The 14,470-nt window shown below is 35.0% G+C and overlaps 1 long non-coding RNA gene across 1 annotated transcript; it reads right to left on the bottom strand.

Moving 5' to 3' along the window:
• Positions 1-2,416: 2,416 nt before the first annotated feature.
• Positions 2,417-9,325, bottom strand: LOC125180179 (uncharacterized). Its single transcript, XR_007158533.2, has 3 exons — positions 6,175-9,325; positions 3,974-4,030; positions 2,417-3,097 (listed from the first exon to the last, which is right to left on the bottom strand). It is a non-coding gene; the product is annotated as an uncharacterized lncRNA (long non-coding RNA).
• Positions 9,326-14,470: the final 5,145 nt, after the last annotated feature.

Consider the following 14,470-nt stretch of genomic DNA (forward strand, 5'->3'; position numbering starts at 1 on the left):
TGAAAGGACATAATGAACTTCAGACATATGATTCTATTAGACACTTTTTAAAAAGGTTTTTAAAGGTTTTAAAAAGGTCATGATATGATCTCTGTATTTGTTACACTTAGTCTTGTTATGAGCAAAAATAAACTCACCACATTTATCGCACTAAGAATTTATTAATAGTCATTCCAATACTTCTTAGAGGCATTCTTCCTCCTCTGTACTGAGATTCTCTTAAATTTATTTTATACATTTCCTTTCTCCAGGCTGCTGCCTCCTGGCTGCTCCCAGCAGGGTGAGCGTGACCCCACAACATCCCACAGGCTCAGCCCCACAGGGGCTCTTGTTTGCTGGGCAGCAACTCCCTGGCTTTGCCAGACCCTTCCCACGGAGGCACTGGCAGAGCCCAGCTCAGGCAGGGGAGGCAGCAGGCACTCGGCCCAGAGGCAGGCACTGGAACCAGCTCAGCCCAGCTGCGGTCTCCTGCGGGAGCCCAGGCCAGCCCTGAGACCTCTGCTCACAGCTCAGGGCACAGCCCCTGGACCTTTACTAGGGGTGGCAAAAATCATATGTAATGGACTGTGTACTGAAGAATATGATAGTAAATAATAAAATTAATAATCACAGATAAACATGCTGCATAGGGGAAGAAGTAACGTTTCTTGAGAGAAATCTTACCTCATCAATTTTCCAGTATTCTTTGAAGGAGTTATATATGCAGCTCTGGTTTGATACAATACACTTAGATTTGGAAAAGCTTTATAGAATTCCAGTTATGGGAACTAAGCTGTAACTGTATGTGAGAAAAGCTTTCCATGGATTACTAAGTGGTTTAAGATAGCAAAGAAAAGATGTCAGAAAAGGTCAGTTTCAGAGTAAATCTAGGCTAGCTTGAATATAACTCTGGGTCTGGAAGCCTTTAAGTCATTAATAGGCTAAAATTGGGGGTTATTAGTGAAATCAGTTCACTTCAGAGTTGACTTTCTTTTAGTCTTCTAAGAATCTGCAACTGAAAGAAAAAAAAAAAAGATATTGAATCAAAAGCACCTCTTGATTTAATCCAACCTTTTGAATAGATGCAAGATCTTATGATTTCTAAAAATTTTAAAACACATTTAATATGAAAACTAGGATCAAAATTATATAAATTCTTTAAAATTCTTATTCTATCTCTACAGATGACACAATGAAATAATAATTTGCTATGCTAGCCCCACCATAATTTTTTTTTTTTCCAACTTATCCTGGGTACATTTTATCTACAGAAATCTATCATTCAGAGTATCTCCAATGTCTCTGCAAGTAATTATCTGACAATATCATCTGAAATTATCACACAGTATATTCTGAATGAAAATAGGCAAATGAACGGTTAACATTTATAGAAAACTTACTATTAAAATTTAGAAACTTTAATATGTTCCTAAGTCAAAAAATAACTGTCACTATAAAAGAACATCCAAATATTTTATCTCTTGTAACTTTTTATTCTCAAGGAGATAAGATTCCTTTAAATAACATAAATGATGTTCTGATCAATATTATAATGAAATTTAATATTTGATGTTAGATTATTAGCTTATAATGAATTTTTCCTTTTATTATTGATGCATAATCAGTATTTTAATCAGGTTCATCAATGATATCATTTCTAGAATTCAGAATAGCAAGAAAATGAGTTGCTGGCTTGATACCAAACATACCTTGTTATTATTTCCATTTTATATAATCTTCAGTAACTGATTTTATAGATAAACCATTATAACTATAGAAGCACTTAATGCCTTATTTATTAAACTGAAAACATCTTAGTGCATATTTTTAATATTGAACAAAAGGAAATATGGGATCAATTTTTTAATGTAGAGATATCCTGGTTCTGAGAAGTTTAAAATACGACTTGTCACACTGACTGCTATGAAATTTAAGACTACAGCTTTTACCAGAAATAACTTTTTTCTCTATGTGTCTATGTTTTAGAAAGAGAAATGTAAAATTGTCTTCCTAATAGAGTATTTATGGGGGAAAGATTAAATATATATAAAGTGTAAGGCATGTGCATGTTGCTTTCTTTTCATACTATTGTTTTACTCAATATTTTTTGTTCTCAATTAGAAATGAAGCCACAGTCACTGACAACATATATTTGTTGGTGTTTTTACCAATATGTTTCAGAAGAGGGGTGTGAAAGTGAGAATATGAAATTAATATACAGGAGGAGGGGAAATGATTATTAGGTGTGACATGTAATGAAAAAAAGGTACAGGAAAAAGCACGTAAGAAAAATATAAAGGAGTGGTTAAGTGTATGCTAGACAGAAAAGAAATCTTGCTGTTTCTGCAAAGGGCATTTGAGTTAGTCAAGTGGTGCAGACAGATTAATTTAACATAATATTCTCCTCAAAGACAGGAGAGTATGTATAGAAGAGAGTATACGTACAAAGAGAAAATTACATACTAAGTATTATATAATTGGCTTTGGTTTTATTTGCTTTTATTTTCTGGGCTCAAACATTTTCATTAGAATTATTCACAAAAGATGGTAAACCAGTCAGATGGACATCTACTCCAATGATTAATTTTAGTTTGATGAACTAATGGAATCATGGAATCATGGAGTAATTTAGGCTTGAAAGAACCTCCGGAGGGCTTCTGGTCCAACTCTTGGCTCAGCACCAGATCAAATTAGATCAAGTTGCTCAAGATAGTTGTTATGGATTACCTGGTTCCTTGCAATATGGTGCACACAGAAATCACTTTCCTAAGAGTTATAAGTTTTAACGTGAACATCTGACCTCACCACAGAATCAAAAATATGAGTCAATGACTATAGGGATTACCCTGAAAGTTGTTTGGAAAGGTGGAATACAGCAGTAGTGTTCTTTGTAGACAGATACCAATAAGCAGATACCAGGAGAAAAAGATTTATTAATAAAAATTTGCCTTAAGCTATGAATTGGCTTAATCCACAATAGAAAATACATTCATTTAGAACTGAAGTATTAAGTAGCACATCTGTGGTCAACTGATATCACTGTTCATATAATTATTTTATTTATCTTAGTAGTAGATGATAGAATGTGTGTGTGAAACTGTGTTCTGCAGAAGATAACCTAGAAGAAAAATGAAAAGGAATAAAGGATTGAATACATAACATAAAATGATCACAGTCAACAGAAGAACTTTAGATAACTTAAATAAAATGTAAAAAATGTAAATAATGCTATTATATTACAGATATAAACTACTCTTGATGAAAGCATGGAGCAGGATCAAACTGGGTGATAATTATGCACCTGTGAAAAAGAAGTGTCCGATAAATATGAAAATACTAAAATATGTACCTGTTCCTTAAAGCAGAATTAAGAAACACTATACAGTAATTAATTAGATGTGTTTCAATATCCATTAGGGCTACTTTATGTAATTTAGAAATTTGAAAACAGAATGGTAATGTTGTATTTTTGTATCATATTGTCCATCTGGCAAACTTAATGGAAGAGTCAAGATAAGTAATTTTTGTATTGCCTCAGTGAAGCAGGCTTGGCTTCACATTATCCTTTCTACTTTATTTTTCTCACACAGGTGTCTGTGTGCCCCATAGATGTTACGGAGTGATTACAAGCTTAAAGAGCTAAAGCTGGGATGTAAAAGAGCAGAGTATTGTTCAAATATCTTGTGGGAACTCCCTTATTGTTCTTGAAAAATGGAGGACTTTGCAGAATGATTTTCACCCTGCGGTCAAATTTCCAAACAGCTACTGACAAATAGCTCTGCTATAGTGTGTGTATTCTTCTTCTTACTCAAAGGAGGAAGGATGGTTTCTCTAGATCCTAACTGAGCTCTTCACTTGTCCATTGAAAACTTAATTACATATACCTTTGTCTCATTGATCACCCAGTCATAACAACAAAAATAAAAGAAACAAAGAAAGTCACTTAAGAATGTAACAAATGTGAAACGTTTTTAAAAACCTTTCCTCCATTTACCAGTTTTAAATGACAAGGTCCTCTACAGCAATCACATGCCTGTACACCTGATAGGTCCTACAAAACAAACAAACAAACAAACAAACAAAAAACCTCCATATCCTCAGCAATGGTTTATATAAACCTTTTTCCTTTGGATTTAAAAGTATTAGAAGCATCCACAGAATATTATTGTCTCAGTTAAGAGGATACAAATGAACAGCTAAGTGACCAGTAAAGGTTTTGTGAGAGCAGCTGACTGCCTACTTTAACTCTCATATTGAAAAGAAATTCAGTCTTTCTCCTGATACCACAGCAGAGACCGAGATAAACAGTGATATAGATATACACAGATATATTGTGATAAACATGTCAACAGTAGTCCAGATGTAGAAACAGACGTTTTTTAACTGTAGATATCTAGTTTGAGTACATTATATGACCCATACTGCCTCTTTGCCAATTAAACACAAGTTAATTTTATGTCCTATGATTTGTTAATCTCTTCATTCATTCTAGAAGATAATTCTTTACTAAGCACAATATTAATGTTTCCTGTTATCAGTGCTGGAACATCTGTATTAATATAAACTAAAAATTTGACACCAAAGTAGACATAATCAATTCCAAGGCTTTGAGGAGTTTTCTCTCTATTAGTAGTTAGAGCCTACGGACAGTCTCTAGAGAAAGATAAAGGTGATAGAAAATGTGACTTATTTTGTTTATCAAAAGTAGTTCCTTACCAGAAGAATTTCAGAAATGCTAGGTGTCATGACTTTTTCTGCTGTGTAGTATGCTGTGATTTATTTGATTCATTATGATTCAGGATGAACTTGTCATTATGCTAACAATCTGGACAAAGCCTTCAAGCTTCAGTCTCTCCAGCTGTTAGTTTACACAATTCTTATTGACTCATCACTGGATGCAATCATCACCTCAAAGCAGACTAAAATTATCAGGTACATCTTCTTTACTATTCTGCTTTCATCTACAAAATTCACATTATTTTAAAGTATGGGGGTAGGTCTTATCCTGGTAGTAATAAGCATTTACTACTCATAGTATGTCTCCTTTTTTTCTCTGAACTTAAATAGATTTGATTATTAAATGTCAAATTCAAGAGCTTATTACTTGGAAATTGACATTTATTTTCTAAATGCAAGTCAAGTGCACTGTTTCTCAAAGTAGAACACAAGCACTCATTGCTTACATTTCTTAAAGAGCAGCTTCTACCATCTTTACCAAGGAAAATATATTCTATGGATTAAGTGCTGTTGGCTATGGAAAATATTATGAAAAATATATGCTTCGGTTTGATTTTGATTTTCTATCCCTTTGGGAAAAATAATTTAGAATTATTAATTTTTATCATAAATAAGACTTTTCTATACTATTCTTCATTTGATCATAGCAGTGTCCAGCATTTTTTTTTATTTATAATTTGCTTCTTTATAATTATTATGCTCCTATCCATAGACCCCAAAATGCAAAAAAAAAAAAAAAATTTAGAATTCTGAATTCAAAGTATAATTCACCTTCAACTATAACCACTGTATATGCTTCTCCTAAATCTCCTAAGTCAATTTTTCCATCATTCTCCGAATTTGTCTAAAAAGTCTACAGTTGTCTCTCTATATCCTTGTTTCCCCAAATTTCTCTTTCTTTACTTTTTTCAATACATAAATTAGAGAAAGCAACTATAAATGTTCATAACTTAAATCATAATTGTATATTTTCCTAGGTCATTTACCCATTTGGTAAACTGGTAATTTCTCTTTTTCATTGACTGCATCTTCCCTATGGACAAAATACCTTTGATGTTGTTGTTGTTTGTTTGTTTTCAGGCCCCACAAATATGTATGATTTATGAAAAAATAGTATTATCAGTAGAAAAAAAATAATCTCTAAGAACACTCAATTCCCTCACCCCATTTTTTTTCTGATAAAAGAAAAAGTATATATTTTTATGATTTCCTCAAACTTATGATTTTAATAAAGACATTCTAGAAATGCTGTCAATAATTTAAGAAACAAACACAAAGAATGCACAGTGACTGCACATGTGTGTGTATATGAGAAAGATATATATAGTCAATCAAGAAATAACTGAGCCATAACTACAGTCACTATGCTTTCCACTTTTATATTTATACAAACCAGTACAAATCTGTCTGAAGACAGCAAACTAGTTTGTTTTTATTCTTTGCAGGAATCAAACTTACCAGTTTTAATCATAGTTGCCAACTTCTAGGTTGTCCTTCACATCTCACTGGTCAGCTAACAGTAATCAACACACATTACTCACATAGGGCTCAATTCTAATTACTCTTCTCTGCCTACAATATAAACAATCAGAGATGCATGATCTGAATGCTGACTCATGTTTTAAGCTCTCAGTTCTCTCAGCTTTTCTGCAGACTTGTCTCCAAATATACTTACTACAACCACAGTGAATATACCAGACTGACTATAATAAAAGTCTACTGGATTCTAGGGCCTTTATTTAGACTACAAAGCATACTATTTCCAAAATGGTTTACAAATTATAAATTCATTAAAAATTATATAAATTATAAAATAGTTAAATTATAACTTAAATATACAGTCTTTCTTCTTACTTAGATCTAGGAGTATTCAAGTGTGAATTAGAGGGATATGAAAGCTATTACAATATTTAAAAAATAATAATGTAAAAAGGACATGTATACCTCATCCAGTATCTAGCTACCAGAGACCAGAACAGGACTTGTGCAAGAGACAGTCTTTTTCACATCTTTCCACTGCTGAGTTCCCACATGTCCCTTACACATTGACCACTGGAATATTTTCTGTGGTTTGTAAGGTTTTTGTTCTGGATGAAAATTTCATCAAGAAAGTGATCATTTTCTCATTGTCTCTGTTAATGAAATTGATAACTTTACAAACCTGAATAACATTTGAAAACATCTGCAATCTATATTAAGCAGAGACTTGCCATGTATGTTTTTCTGAAACAGGAGAAATTTCTTCTTGGGTAAGCTGGGCTGAAGACATACTGTATTATTATGAGCTGAGTAGAATTAGTACTTACTGGGAGGTCATCTAGAAATACTGGGTGCTGTAAACAGAAGCAGTTTTTCATCAGCTTGTACTGTATTAGTGCTAGATTGTAAAAGTCAGATTTTCTGTGTTTCATCAACACCACTGAAAAAAAGGGGAAAAAATAATGAAGAAAAGACAAAATTATGGGTGATGATTCCAAACTTTACTTTTTGTATTTATATTTCCTTGGTTTATGGATAAATTCATTGGTTTATGGATAAAAACATTTTGGACTCTGGATAAAATGTCCAGAGACATAAAGAAAGGGATATAGGAGAAGAATGAACTGACATAGTTTGCACTTCTCAAAACATAGCAAATCAATGTAAGGCATGATGTGACTTCAAACTAATGTTAACAGAATATTATTTCAGACCTGTATTCATCTGTCAAAGACAAATTAATGCTGACATAAAGCTGAAGTATGCAGCCATGGTTATAATCCTAAAAGGAAACAGAAAGAAATTTCTGTGATATTGTAGATTTCCAGACCAACACAGTTAAGAATTTCTGAGGACAGAAATTGTCTACCATTATCCATTTCTACTACTTTCAAAACTAAAAGTGTTTGTCACTCTTCCCTTTCTTTTTAAAGAAAGTAAATAAAGAAAATTAGGAAATCACACTAGGCTCATATAAAGTGATATAGTGATTATATCATTATATATCATATATAAATATATCATATTATAAATATGATATATATATATCATATATATTACTATATAATATATATATATGTATCGTATAAAATCATATAAGTGATATTTCCTGTTCTTGGAATGAGCTTTACAAAATAAATAGTATGAGAAACTCTTTATTGACCTCAGCAGGCTTTCTGGGAACCATTTAATATGTATGAGAACAGACACAGTAACAGTAGCATATTATTTATTTGAACATCTCTCAAAAGTTAACTTGAAATGTTTTGTTTGAATTTTTCTCTCAGATTGTCAGAGAACTTGATTCTACCTTACACATGTGAAGTGTCAAAGGAGGGCACATCCTCTCCATACTCCTCTTCTGATGGTGTACATGTAGAACTACAAGCTTTTAAATGGTTTATGGGGCATATCATTCTTTGTATCAGCAGCTATGGAAAATTAAGTCATGCAGAGAAAGGCAGAAGACTTCAGGCCAAAGCTGCAAGGAAATAGTCTTCTGGAGAAAAAACAAACAAACAAAAAACAAACAAACAAAAAAAACCACCATTAAGCAAGGATGCAGAAATAGAAAAAAAATATGCAGTGATTGAACATTACCCTCCAGTAAGCGTTTGAAAGCCATGATCCTTCAAACTTGAAGATAGCCATATTCTTAAATCACCATACCAAAACAAAACATGCACATTGATTAAGGGAAAATTGTTTTCTGGAACAGCATGGAAGATCACATTAAAATGTTCTTTTTTAATACATCCTTAAATAATACATACAAACTGGGTTTGTAGGAACCATGAATAAGGGGAAAGAAACCTTGTTTCTTACAAACAGGTAGTCAGTATGTCAATGGTGGTTAAAAAATTCACTCAGACTTTTTCAATGTTTAATTATTTGGGGTTTGGTTAATTTTATATGGCCTTAAACACTTCTCTTCAGATTTAAAGGTGATCCAAAGCTACCATTTTTCTGTTCCTGGTTATGACTGATGAATGAAAGATGCATTTTTATTTAAGTGACATTGTTTTTGTCTTTGTTTTTGCTTATACCAAATAAACTGTAAGTTCTTCTTCTAAGAATCATTAAATGTCATAGAAAACAAGCTAAATAATTGGCTGGTAAAACTTTTCTTCCATGAGAAAGCCTCAGTTCCAGTTTTGCTGTTTATATACCAGGTAAATATTAAAGCCATGTCTGACTATGGTTCCAGTGGTTGTAGAATGTAAGGCTAGGGCATGATACAGAACTGTATGTTTGTAGGATTTGTTTTAACACATGATTATTTGAAAAACTCATAACACGAATTTTATGAACTATGTCTTATTTTATTTTCAAATATTCATTTTCAGGGTTGTCTAAATATCTTAGAAATAGCTCAGAACATTTTCAAAGTTCCTATCTCATCTTCTGCAAGAAATTCATGAGCTTGGCTACTAACCATTTCAGGACAGCTCTCCTTTTGTGTCTTGTACTTGTCAACATTCCTGGGATAATTTTCATTTTTTTCTAGAGCCTGTCAAATGTATAATTAGACTTGAATCCCACTGCTTTAGGTGATATTTTGGCAAGGTGACTTAAACTGTTAAGGACTATCCTTCCTCTTAATCTTGAAAGAATGAGTGTAATGTCCAATGATTTTTATATGCTACAGGTAATATATTTTTACTGTGATAACCATACTGTAAGAAGTGACTGAAGAAGATGCTTAAGTGTCACCTAAAGTACATTATATACATAGACATATAGCTGTCAGCAGTATTACTGATTAAATGCATAGATTACACAATTTCTCTTTCCAGTGGTGCAGGCTAGTAGTAATTCAGTCTTTAAAAAAAGTCTGACTGCTGTCATTAGGTATATTACAGGGACAGTGACAAACTTATACAGTATGTGCAATTGCAAACAACTTTTCCAGTGGCTTTGGTATGATTTTGCCAATCTATGGCTTCTTCTGAATAGAAATGCACTTTAATGCTACACTGCATCAGAAATACATTTCTGCAATCTGGGAATGAAGCCTGATACTCTAAGAACTGAGACCCCAGGATATACTCAAGATTGGTGATCCTATGAAACAATTCAAAACAAAAGCAGTGAAGATTCTGCTTCCTTATATTGCTTTCTACCTCCAGGATACATGGGCTGACTCAGCTGAGGAGGTGATATGTGCAGAGGAATTCGATTGCTCTCTTACAGCTGTAAAAGACGTGGAATTTGTGACATGATCCAATTTATTTCTGTTTGTGACTTCCATTCTCCATTACTGTTCCAGTGGAGAATGATCTAATTTAAGATATTTTGCTCCCATCCTTTGCAGGACTTTATGACACCCTCAGGTGTGCTGATTCAGCTGTGTGGCCTTGGTCTAAACCAGACAAGTGAGACAAGCCATCTTAAGAGTAAACCACACTACATCATTTTATTTATTTCAGTTGATCATTTCAGGAAATGTAGGTTATAACAAGGTGACACAGAAACTGAACTGAACAGGGATGGTAATCTTTCCTGAGGAATGAGCAAGTGTGGGAACAGAAGAGGCAGAGCCCTAATCATTTGCAACTGCTGCTGATGGATTACTAACGTGAAACCATAGTTAAATTAAGAAGACAAGCTTTTCTTTCATAAAATTAATTATTAACACTTGTTATACTGGTCACACATCAGAATACATTTTGTAGTGTTTTACACTAAGACATTTTTATTTGCTTGTTTTTTCAAGTTTGAATATTCTACTTCTAGTTATTTCTTGTACTGTAATGAAAAGCTGCAAATACAGTCACAGTGTCTAAATTTATGACCTGTAAACTGAGCTCCTTTCAGCAATGAAAACATTGGAGATATATGCATTGTCTTACACTCAGCATTACTTCAGGTGGGAAGAGACTGATAAAGAAGATTCATAAAGTAAAAAATATACAACAAAGAATACGATTCTCCTCCATTAAAATAAATTTCATAATTACTTCAAACCATACTAATGGCATATAAGCCAATGATTTAGAGAAAAACTAAGGAAAAATAGTAATAGAGAATTCAAATGCACTGTTAATATACCTTTTTGTGCTGATGCCACAACAAACTATTTTGCTACAGGACTTGACAATCACACAAGAGGATTAAGTTTAATGTACTGTATTCTAGGTCTTAAAAACCCCTTTTACTATAACCATGACATTCTACAACTGAAGAAGATGGCCCAAAAAGCCCCGAGTGGTAATTGGAGATATTTGTTTCAACAGTTAGAACCCACCCACATGATCTAGATGAATATGCAATATTTCATTAACTCTTACTGTCCTCTACTCACTCAGCTTCATCTCGCTTCACTTGGGATTCCTGTGCCTCCTGGAATGGTACAATCTCTGCAGGAGACATCAGTCCTTCAGTTGGACCTTTTTAATTTCCTGAGAGAGAACACAATAGCAACATCACTACTACATGCAATGAAATACAATGTAGTTAAGATAAAATAGTGCATCATGTTTCAGAAGCATTCCTTGAGCAACAGACATTAGTGAGCCCTTCTCTACTAATGGCTGATGGCTGATGAGAAACTCAAAATGAACTGGCAACGGTGCACTTGCAGCCCAGAAAGCCAACAGTATCCTGGGCTGCATTAAAAGAAGCATGGCTAGCAGGGCAGAGGAGGTGATTCTCCCCCTCTATTTTTGCTCTCGTGAGAGCTGTACTGCATTCAGCTCTGGGATCCCCAATATAAGAAGGATATGAACGTATTAAAGCAAGTCCAGAGGAGGGCCATGAGGATGGTCAAAGGGCTGGAGCACCTCTTCTATGAAGACTGAAGGAGTTGGGGTTGTTCAGCCTGGAGAAGAGAAAGCACCAGGGAGACCTTATAGCAGCCTTCAATTACCTAAAGGAGGCCTACAAGAAATCTGGGAAGGGACACTTTGTCAGGGATTGCAGTGATAGAACACGGAGTAATGGTTTTAAACTAAACAAGGATATATTTAGATTGGATATTCAGAAGATATTCTTTACCATGAGGGTGGTGAGGCACTGGAACAGGTTGCCCAGAGAAGAAGCCCCATCCCTAGAGGTGTTCAAGGCCAGGCAGGATGGGGCTTTGAGCAACCTGGTGGAAAGTGTCCCTGTGCATGGCAAGGGGTTGTTATTTAAGGTCCCTTCCAACCCCAACAATTCTATGATAATTCTATGAAAAAATCTGGAAAAGTTAGATATGAGAAATACCCCTAAAATGCTAATCTCACTCTTCTTCAAGTAACCTGAAATCTTCAATATCTTTCCTTTGAACGTGAAAAATTAGTGGAAAAATCACATGGAAAAAAAAATCACATGGAAGAAGATCTAGTGTTAAGAAGGCTGAGGAGGATTTTCTGAAAAAAAAAAAAAAAAGGGATATGGTGAAATATGCAGGGTATTTTTTAAGGAATGATGTTTATGATGTCTAGTATCACCAAGTATACTAGACCAATGGCTAGTATCACAAATTTTTATGCCCCTGAAAGCACCCACACATGCTACAATCTTACTATGTCTTGCTATAGAAAAGTTTTTTCTTTTCTTTTTATTTTTTTATTTTTTATTTATTTTTTTGGCTATCATAATATAGCTAGTATGTTTTTTTGAAAAGATCTAGAAAAACAAAACAATTCCATCTTGACACTGTAGGCTACCTTGAGAACAGGTTACAAGGTAAGCACTATCAATTATATGAATCAATAGAAAAAAAAATCAATAGAGAACAAGAGACACTGCCCTTGCATTATAAACCTCCATTTCTTGTGTCCTGAGAACACATTAATTGATCCACCTATTTATGAACACCAATTTTCACCATCTGCAAAAAGAAAGATCAGCCTTGCTTTCTTAGGTATAAAAAAACACAGAAAGGTAGTTGATAGCATAAGGAAGTGCAGTGTGTACTGGCTTATGGCAAAATGATACAACTCACTTTGAAATTATCAGTATTTTGATATTATATCTTGGAGCTATTCTGAATTAGAAATCTCTGTATGAAATAATTAACACAGGTGACCTAGCATAATAAACAGCTAGATATTTTTCCATCAGACCATATAACCTATTGTTCATGTTGTTGTCCTACATGATTTTTTTTATTATTATTAGAATCCTTTACAGCAGTATTTACACTGAGTGATCTTTAACAAAATCAGGAATATAATCCTGTTCAAACAATGGAACTGAAAAACAAATCAAAAGAAATAATAAACAAACAAAACTCTGTTTAGAGTATATCATGAAGCAGTGAATAGTTGTCAGTGCTATAAGACCAGGAATTTAAACCAACATGGTGACAACAGCATGCTTGATCATCCTTGATGGTGTTCTCTCACAGACAAGAGAAGCCCTTTGCCCCACTCTCACTGCCATCCTCCTGAAAGCAGGAGAATTGACTTGTGCAATGGTTAGAACAACAGGCTTGGTTTATTGCCCTGCTCCAGCTCAGATGATCAAAAACAGGGCTGCTTCCCAAGTACCCTTGGACAATATTTACATGATCACATGCATTATTACTCTTTTTCCTGTTTCTTGGCCCTCCTTACATCATCCCTGTAATAGTTATTTATTTATTTATTTATTTATTTATTTATTTATTTATTTTTTATTTATTTTCCATCTCAGTCCCCTCCTTGCTCTACTGAACAAACTGCCTTAATTACATTTTGCCCATTCAGTACGAATTTGCTAAATCATAGAATGGAACAGGTTGGAAGATCATATACATCCAACCCCTCTACCATGGTCAGGGATGACACCCACTAGATCAGGTTTCTCAAAGCCCCATCCAAACTGGTCTTGAACACCTCCAGGGATGGGACATTGACAACTTCTCTGGGCAACCTGTTCCAGTGCCTCACCACCCTCTGAGTGAAGAATTTCCTCCTAACCTCTAATCTAAATCTCCCCTCTTTTAGTTTAAAACCATTCCCCCTTGTCCTGTCATTGTTTGCCTGAGCAAAAAGCTGCCCTCCCTCTTTTTTTTAGCCACTTTTAAGTATTGAAAAGCTGCAATGAGGTCACCCCTGAGCCTTCTCTTCTTCAGTGTGAACAGCCCCAGCCCTATCAGTCTTTCTTCATAGGAGAGTTGCTCCAGCCCTCTGATGAACTTCATGGCCTTCCTCTGGAACCGCTTGAACAGATGCACATCCTTCTTGTGCTGGGGTCCCCAGACCTAGATGCAGTACTCCAAGTGGGGCCTCACAAGGGCAGAGTAGAGGGGAACAATCACCTCCCTTGACCTGATGGCCACACCTCTGTTGATGCAGCCCAGGATGCAGTTGGCCTTCTGGGCAGCAAGTGCACTGCTGGCTCATGTCAAGCTTTTTGTCCACCAGAACCCCCCAAGTCCTTCTCTACAGGGCTCTCTTAATGAGTCTTCTCCCAGCCTGTCTGTGATTGCCCCAACCCAGGTGCAGCACCTTGCACTTTGACTTGTTGAACCTCATGTGGTTCACACTGGCCCACTACCTAGCTTGTCCAAGTCCCTTTGGATGGCATCCCTTCCATGTCTGTTGTTACCAGTTCACCCTTCTCATCGATCAGAGGGGGTACATATTCCTTGGCCTTTCTCTTCTGAGCAATGTACCTATAGAATCCCTTCTTGTTATTCTTTGCATCCCTTGCTAAACTCAGTTCTATCTGTGCCTTGGCTTTCCTGATCCCATCCCTGCACATCTGGACAGCATTTCTACAGTCTTCCTAGGGCACATGTCTCTGCCTCCACTGCCTATGCATTTCCTCCTTGCACCTCAGTTTGCCCAGCAGGTCCCTGTTT

This window comes from Anser cygnoides, chromosome 1 (genome assembly GCF_040182565.1).
Source record: "Anser cygnoides isolate HZ-2024a breed goose chromosome 1, Taihu_goose_T2T_genome, whole genome shotgun sequence".
NCBI lineage: Eukaryota > Metazoa > Chordata > Aves > Anseriformes > Anatidae > Anser > Anser cygnoides.